General features: G+C 37.5%; 1 pseudogene across 1 annotated transcript; it reads left to right on the top strand.

Annotated features, from left to right (window-relative positions):
• The first annotated feature begins 4,578 nt into the window (after nt 1–4,578).
• Nucleotides 4,579–7,231, top strand: LOC149549516 (G-type lectin S-receptor-like serine/threonine-protein kinase At2g19130 pseudogene; annotated as a pseudogene). Its single transcript, XR_016354110.1, has one exon. The product of XR_016354110.1 is annotated as a G-type lectin S-receptor-like serine/threonine-protein kinase At2g19130 pseudogene (transcript).
• The last annotated feature ends 216 nt before the right edge of the window (nt 7,232–7,447 follow it).

The raw sequence follows: 7,447 nt of genomic DNA, 5'->3' as shown, positions 1-7,447 counted from the left end.
AGCCATTGCAAAAGGAGCCCAAGGCCAAGCACAATGATCATGCTAGTTTGGATTCTATTGGTATTGGAAAGAAAAAAGTGCCCTCAAAAAAGACATCTAAACAGAAGGTTAATAGGAAGAGATACATTAAGGATGATGAAGAAGGTATGACTAGTGGTGATCATCGAAATGGGGGGAGACTAGTCCTAATAATAGTCACTTAAGCCCTATGTTGTCCCATGTTTTGGATACCTTCAAGAGTGATGCCTCTGAAACATCGAAAAGGGTAGGAGACAAGGGAGACACCACTACCTCCCCTCCTTGCCAAAATGGGAAAGGTAATTAGAGTTTGGACAATGACTCCCAAGTGACCCCCAAAGATGAAACCGAGATCCACAAGGAGGAGAATACCACCCTAGAGAAGAACATCAAGAAGATGGAGGAGAGACGAGAGTTGTGAAAGAGAGGTTTGATGATGTGGTAAAGTTTGTGGTTTGAGTTATGCATTTTTTGGCTTTGACCCTTCACCTGTTTCATGCTGAGAAAGAGGGTCTTACTACTATAGTGAGGGTGGACACCACAAGTTCCTTATACAGGCTTCTGGTAGATGACTAGTTGTAGCTACTATTGGACAAGCTGTAGGGGAAGGAGAAGAACAAAGAGAGCTAGCTCTATATTGTTTTTAAGGTTTTTTTGTTATGGTTTTTGCTTCAACACTCCTCCCAAGTGGGCTCTATTTATGGTGCTTTTCTAGACTCTATGTTATTACCAATTTTGTTTATATTATGTTTATAGCTATTAGTAGTTTTATTGTTAGATTTTGGGATACTCTAGTTAGGGGGGTTTTGAAATAAAGAAAGGGGCTAGGATAAGAATTTATTAAATTTAACTTTAAGCTATTTTTCAACATTTTGTTTCTAGGTTAGTCTCATTTTTTGTTTTCCTTTTAATTTCAAAAATACTAGTTTCTTCTACTTTAGAAATAAGTTTAAAATATCTGTGAAACCCCCATGTGGTATAGGGCTTGAGCCAATTATTTTCTTTAGAAAAGGGCATGAGTTTCTCATGTGGCCTCTTTCCTGCATAAAAGCATGTGTTGATCCCACCCAAAATTGCGAGGAGACATGAGATGACTTGATCTTTTAAGTCAAAATCAATATCCTTAGGTAGGTCAAGAATTGAGTTGAAAGAAATAAGAAATATGGCATTTGTATGAAGAAGTAGTTGGTTATCATATCCGAATACATTCTTGATTGTTTCAAGTTCTTGTGAGATAATATTCAACAAAAATAGAGGTAAATTCACAATAGTTATCCATTATGCACAAGATAATGCAAAGATCTCATCTTGGATAGCCTCGAGAGACCACGATAATGCCTTAAAATTGGTAAACCCTAGTAGAAATAATGTAATAAAATTTTAATCCTTACTTTTCCATGTCAATGGTAATGACAATTTGCATATAAGGTTTGTTAATGAAGTTATCGATAGGCAAAACCTTACGTCTATTGTTTCCATACTCATCTTGGTTAGAAGCTCATGCTTGTTGCTTGAGGAAGTGGGCTAAATCGAGAATTGTCAAAGTGTCTTCAAGTGTGTCTCTAAAAGTCTTAGGTATGCTTCCCTCCTCATTTTTATTCTATAAGTTTAATGTACCCATTGTTAGGTGATGTTGTCCTCATATAGAGGCATAATAAATAGTGTCTTTAATGTTGCAAATGAGAGCCTTAAATATTGGAGATGACAACCTCCTATCTATATGGAAGGCCTCATCAATTTCTGTGCTCGGTATATTGCAAAAGAAGCATACAACAAACTTTTCAATAACTAAAACTTTAAAACAAGTCATAAATTTTATGTTAACTAATTATATTTATATAAATATAACTTAATCATATATTATAGAAAAATTTGATTTTTAAAATTTAACCTTTTATAATTATTTAAAAATAATGAATTTACTGTAATAGTTTAAAATTTTACTGTTCATTCTTTACCAAGCTAGTTACCACAACATTACATTCAAATGTGACAGCAAATGGACGTTTTTGCAAATGAGGAATACAGTGGTATCATCCAAAATTGTCTGTTAAAAAGCGAAAATGGAAATCAAATTTCGAAAGCTATAATTCAAATAAAGTTGTCAAGTGGTATAGACAAAGTCAATGTTTAGTATATGCTTTTATAATCAGTCGTCCTTACATCCAATCTGAAACTTATTATGTGTATAAAATAGCTAAAATAATTTTGCACATAAAAAATATTTCAGAAATAGACGGATTAAAAAAATTACACATCACCAGTTTCAATCGTTGAATTAAAGTCTTGAAAGACGAAAATGATTTACTTATCACCAGTTTTCTTCCGCGTGCAAGGACCACCCACATTCACGAGTGTGGACTTTCTTATACAAGTGGCGATCTAACGAAATGACTTTTGAATCACCACACATTTCTTCGCAGTAAATATTGGAAAAATTTGGAGAACAGAAAGACCCGGCTAATTTTCGAACACCAGTTCTTTACTATATTAAAATCCTACCCACCATAAAACTTAAGCTGTAGTGCGTGAATTTAATATCAATATATGACATTAATTCATGACCTGATTATAGACAAATACATGATATGACTTCACTCTCTGATATTATATTGCCGTGTCATAATCTAGAATCTGATATTCTGGAATATCAACAAAATTTCTGAATTCTTGAGTATATAATTCATATTGTTAATACATACAAATATATGACAAACAATGAACATTTCAAGAAATTAGGGCCGTAGATATATGATAATCTACGATCAGACATTCTAGAATATCAAAATGTATGCATTTTCAGGTCTAGTACTGTCATGTCGAGTCTAAACATATGACAGTTATTGAATATGACTTAAATTTATGAACCATCAATTATATTTATTTTACAAGTTTATCCATTCAAGGCCTAAATATTAACACGAAAACATCTGTGAAACTCGCTGAACTTTGTACAAAACTGTGAGAAATATTAAAAATTTCAATCAGAAAAATGACCCTAAAATCTGCTCGGGAATAACTATTACCGAGTGATAAATTTTGCTCGGTAACCAAAGAAAAGTAGATGGCAGGAGAGGTTACCGAGTCACACAACTCGGTAACCAAAGGATACCGAGTGAGCTTGGTAAATGAAGAGCTCACAACTCGGTAACCAAAGAGGGTGTGATTACCGAGTGAACTCGGTAGACAAAGCGATTACCAAGTGAACTCAGTAGCCACAGGAGAGTGGAGCTCGGTAGATGAAGACACCGAGTGAACTCAGTAGACACTGCAAAGAGGAGCCTGGTAGATGAAGGCACCGACTGAACTCGGTAAAGACTATAAAATTAAATCTCAAACTAAAGAGCAAACCGAGTGACTGACTTATGATGTGAATAATTCCACCATTAAAACCAGAGAGCCAAAACTTGAAATGCTCAACAATAAACATCACAAATGCAATGAATAGAAGAAGGACAATAATGGAATCAAGTATGCCTGCTTGCTTTCTATTCAACACTGATTCAAACTATTACAAATCTGGGAGCATTCGGCTTCAACCAGAAAACCCTAAAATAACCCTAAAACGTTAAACTGATAAAACTTCAAACTTTAAGCATTAAACTTGCAGCTCTAATGACTACAAACAATAACGCCTGGAGCAATCACTGCTTCAACAGGACGAATAAAAAACAATAAACTATTCAACTTACAAAATGACAGGAAGAAGCACGTGCAACTGCAAGCACGAAAACGATTCCTTCTGTCTCTACAACAACTGATCTGCTGATCACCTTTTGCTTTCTTTCTCTACTCTACAACTTCTCTGCTCTGCTGAACTCTCTCTGTCTCAAGTGGTCGAATGAAACTGATCATTCCTTTTGTCTTCAGCAAAAAATATTTTCTCCCTCATTTTCGATTTCAAAATCTCACCTGCCCGTAATAAATTTTTTGAACGATCAGGGTTGGTAGGTGGGCATTTGGCTCCAGAGGCAAACAACAACCACATTAAATATTCCAACACTGGTTTGTAAGAAATGGCACCAAACTTGTGGGTAATTCTAGGGATTTGTAAGGGTGTTTGCGATTTTCTTGAAATGGCCCAAAACGGCCCAAAACAACCTTTCAGCGCTCTATATGTTTCCTATTGTTACATATCTATTCCTGTATATGACAATCTATGATTTGATTTTCTGGGATTTTAATATGGTGTCATATATAAATATATCATGATGATCTATGATTTGATATTCAGGAATATGAAGAAAATTGTTATTAAGTCTATTATTACACTGTTTCACATCTAATATCATCATATATAAATTTCTGACAATCAGAACTTTTCAAAATCTCGTGTCATATACACCAAATACATATTATAATCTATAATCTGACATTCTAGAATATCAAGAGACCTATGAAATTTGGTCTACACTCATTTCGTGACTAAACATATGGCAATCATCACTGTTCATTCATTGAATATGACTTCACACATCCTACTGCATCGATATGAAAACATATGTGAATCATACTGTCTTGTGTAAAACGAGAAGAATAGAATTTGCAATATATTAACACCATACATTTGGGTAATTCTCAGGATTTGTTTCAAGGGTGTTTTGAGGTTTTCTTGAAATGGCTCAAAAGAGTCTGTTTAACTGCTATTTCTTCCTTGCAGCACTCTATATGTTTCTTCTACCTTACAGTTGTCGTTCCCTAGCAGCTGGCAACAGAGACAGCATCGATTTGGGAGCTTCTCTAACTGGTAATCAGAGCATAGTTTCTAAGAACGGCACTTTTGAATTAGGGTTCTTTTGTCCTAATGGAACAACCAACTGGTACATAGGCATCTGGTATGCCCAAATCTCTGAAAGGACCATTGTTTGGGTGGCCAATAGAGAGACTCCCATCAGAAACAAACCAGGAATTTTGAAGATGTCTACACAAGGTTATCTCGAACTCTATGATTCAGATGGGCGCTCAATCTGGTCGACAAGAAATAACCAGAAAGCAATAGCCTCCAGAGCTACGATATTGGATTCTGGTAGTTTTGTTATGTTGGGTTCCAGCAACATTTCTGAGATTGCGTGGGAGAGTTTTTGGTATCCAGGAGACACGTGGCTGCTCGGAATGAAGATGTGGAAAGGCATGAAATTAACTTCATGGAAGAGCTCCTTGGATCCGGCAACCGGGCCTTTTTCTCTAGAAATGGATCCAGCCCCAAACAAGACACAGTTTTTGCTGGTGTACAACAACAGTATTACATACTGGAGCAGCGGAGAGTGGGTTGGCGACCATTTCAGTGGCATGCCAGATATGCAGAACAAGTTCGAATCTGAAATTCTTAGAACACCCTTTGTTAGAATTTCGCCCACAAAGATGTACTTCACCTATATTCAAATATCGAAATTTGATTCTATCATGCAGCATGTAGTCCTTTACAAAACCGGAGACGTGAGATCTTACTATCGAGTTCATAATAGCAGCTGGAATAACATCTGGTCCGTGCCAAAAGATCTGTGCCTTGTTTATCGTATGTGCGGGGCTTACGGAGCATGCAACAGCAACAATTTCCAGTTCTGCAGCTGCCTCGATGGCTTCCATCCAAAAGACAACCGCGCTTGGTATTCACAAGAATGGTGGCTAAGCGGATGCCTTCGTAGCAGCCCTCTCCAACGCTCTCCTACCAACGGCACCACCGCAGATGGGTTTCTGCAAAAGACTGACGTATCCTTGCCAGAACAAGATGCCGTTCTATATTCTCAACACACGACTCCAGAGACATGCAAAACGGCATGCCTAGAAAATTGTTCCTGCTCAGCCTACGATCTCACTAAATCTGCTTACCCAATTTGTAGGATGTGGTTTGGCGATCTATTCAACATTCGTGTTGCATCCAACGCCCAACCTGTTTTCTTTCGCATGGCAGCTTCTGATTTACCACAATCCAGCGCAGGAAGTAATAGAGGTCATGTGCTCTCTATTTCACTTCCTGTCGGCGGTGCTTTTCTTCTTGTTTTGGGTTTCCTTGTTTTAGGGTTTCTTCTTCTTGGGAGGCGACATAAGGGAGGAGATATAGAAGGTGAGCCAAGTCCTTCTTCGCTGAGAACATTCACTTACAAGGAGCTGCGAATTGCTACCAACAATTTCAGGGACAAATTAGGAAAAGGAGCATTTGGGTCCGTCTTCAAAGGATCTCTCCCAGGCAACACGCTTGTCGCAGTTAAGAAATTAGAGGGCTCTAGACAGGTAGAAAAGCAGTTTCGTGCAGAAATAAGCACCATCGGAAACATACAGCATGTGAATCTGGTACAGCTTTGTGGGTTTTGCTCACAAGGGTCTCAGAGGCTGCTGGTTTATGAGTACATGGCCAACGGATCTCTCAATTCGTATCTTTTACTTGGATCAGAAAAGCTGCTGGAGTGGAAGACACGATTACAGATCGCTCTAGGCATTGCGAGGGGCTTAGTTTATCTCCACGAGGAATGCAGAGATCAAATCATCCACTCCGATATAAAGCCCGAGAACATTCTGCTGGATAATGATTTCACAGCAAAAGTGGCTGATTTTGGTCTGGCGAAGTTAATCGGGAGAGATTTTAGTAGGGTTTTGACAACGACGAGAGGAACTCGGGGTTATATTGCCCCGGAGTGGCTGGGAGGATTAGCAATCACTTCAAAGGCAGATGTGTACAGCTTCGGCATGATGTTGTTTGAGATAATATCGGGGAGGAGAAATTCGGACATGGGGGAGAAGGAACAGACAAAGCAGTACTTTCCATCATGGGCTGCAGTTCAAATTGACAAGGGGAACTTGATGAGTATCGTGGATGAAAGAATTGCAGAGGATGCGGATGTTGAGGAGGTGAAGAGAGCCGCTTTTGCAAGCTTGGTATGCATTGCAAGGGATGAGAATGAGAGGCCAAGCATGGCTCAAGTTCTCCTGATGCTCCAAGGAAAGATGGATGCTGATCCAAAAGTGGTCATGAGATCATTGCAGTATCTAAGGGGCCTCTACTAGATTTGCGTTACTGCTGCTTGATTTGGGGAGGGAATATAGTTGAACTTTTCCTTTTCAGGTGATTATGTAAGTTACAGGTATTGATTATGTAAGTGCCCCCTCTGGTGAGAGATGACGTTTTAGTTTAGAGTTGGCATACAGAAATGTTTACTGTAAATAGAACACTTGTTCTTACAATAATATTCTAAACGTTACATGCATAACATAAAAATAGCAATCATATGTTTGGATTTCAAAAAAAAATTCAATTTTACTTTTTATTTTTTAATTTAATAATTTTATTTTGTAATCAAATTTATTTCTATATTGTTATAATTCATTTGAACTCATTTTTTATAGAATAGGAATGATTTATTTGTCATGCATTAATTTAAGTGATATTCATTTAAACATAAAATAGAGTTACAAAAGATGAGTTCATACATAT

Source organism: Cupressus sempervirens, chromosome 7 (assembly GCF_028749045.1).
Source record: "Cupressus sempervirens isolate cs-2001-9-10 chromosome 7, ASM2874904v1, whole genome shotgun sequence".
In the NCBI taxonomy this organism is placed as follows: domain Eukaryota; kingdom Viridiplantae; phylum Streptophyta; class Pinopsida; order Cupressales; family Cupressaceae; genus Cupressus; species Cupressus sempervirens.
This window is presented reverse-complemented; position numbering and strand designations above follow the sequence as displayed.